This window comes from Salvelinus alpinus, chromosome 4 (genome assembly GCF_045679555.1).
Source record: "Salvelinus alpinus chromosome 4, SLU_Salpinus.1, whole genome shotgun sequence".
Lineage (NCBI taxonomy): Eukaryota > Metazoa > Chordata > Actinopteri > Salmoniformes > Salmonidae > Salvelinus > Salvelinus alpinus.
The window spans coordinates 60,637,433-60,639,107 of record NC_092089.1 but is presented as its reverse complement, the minus strand read 5'-3'; positions in this window follow the sequence as shown (position 1 = coordinate 60,639,107).

Below are 1,675 nucleotides of genomic sequence, written 5' to 3'. Positions count from 1 at the left end.
AGTAATGTAAGACATGTAAACATTATTAAAGTGGCATTATTTAAAGTGACTAGTGATCCATTTATTAAAGTGGCCAATGATTTGGGTCTGTAAGTAGGCAGAAGCCTCTCTGTGTTAGTGATGGCTGTTTAACAGTCTGATGGATGGTAGCGGGGTGAACAGGCAGAGCTCGGGTGGTTGTTGTACTTGATTATATTTTTGGCCTTCCTGTGATATCTGGTGCTATAGGTGTCCTGGAGGGCAGGTAGCCGGGGGCAGGTAGCCAGGGGCAGGTAGCCCCACTTGTCCCACACTGACCTGATTGCAGCTAGCTTGTCTGTCTGCTGCCGATCTGGTCTGGTGTCTCGGTTATAGAAGCGGATAATCCTGGAAAGTCTTCCAGAGGCACGGCAAAGTTCTCTGCCAGTTTCTGCATCCCACAGGGATTCTGTGGATTCCCCATTGGATCTGAAAACACCAGCAAGGACAAATAACCCAAAGTGTGCATGTAAATGAGTTTTGTCCATCTCCTTCCATCTCTCTCCAAAAAAAACACCTTCCCTACAAATTAGTGCAGTCCAGAATGATTTTCTGGATGGTGTCTGGGATGAACAGTTCAAAAGAAGACTTTATGTCCTGCACATGAGTAACCGCCATTCGCGTCGGCCTTGGTTGCATCCTTACCACATTGGCAGCCATGCGAGGTGGCTCATTCCTTGGGCAAGAAGTCCATTCCACCATTTTTCTTTACATCCATATTTCTCCTGCTGCAGGCTGCTGATGAGCTGGTTGCTGACGGGCTGGTCCTGGGGCTGGCTGCTGACGGGCTGGACCTGGGGCTGGCTGCTGACGGGCTGGACCTGGGGCTGGCTGAGGGTCAATCTTATCCTCTTCTTCCAACTCACTGTCAGACTCCGAATTGACAGAGACATGATCCTCATATTCTGAAAATTCTTCATCTTCCAAAGTGGAAGACGCTCCTTCCACACTAGCTTCTCTCTCTGCAAAAATAATTCCTAAGGCCCTATGAGCAGAGATTATTTTTGCCATACTGATTGATTGTGGCAAGGAGCCACACAGCAAAGCTATTTATTTGTTGTGCACCTCCCCCAATTTGTAACTGGCTGGGGTAGAGTGTGGGCAAATACTGAATTCTTCACAATGTATTGAAATAATGTATTGTAATAATATTGCGCAGGTTACCCTAAGACATTGTGTAGTTTCACACACTACAAACAGTAAAGAGTGCGAGAAAAGCGGGAGACAGACAGGTACTTGGTGCAACAGTCGAAGTCGGAAGTTTACATCCACTTAGGTTGGAGTCATTAAAACTCGTTTCTCAACCACTCCACAAATTTCTTGTTAACAATCTATAGTTTTGGCAAGTCGGTTAGGACATCTACTTTGTGCATGACACTAATTGACATCACTTGAGTCAATTGGAGTGGATGTATTTCAAGGCCTACCTTCAAACTTAGTGTCTCTTTGCTTGACATCATGAGAAAATCTAAAGAAATCAGCCAAGACCTCAGGAAAAAAAATTGTAGACCTCCACAAGTCTGGTTCATCCTTGGGAGCAATTTCCAAATGCCTGAAGGTACCACGTTCATCTGTACAAACAATAGTACGCAGTATAAACACCATGGGACCACGCAACCGTCATACCGCTCAGGAAGGAGACGTGTTCTGTCTCCTA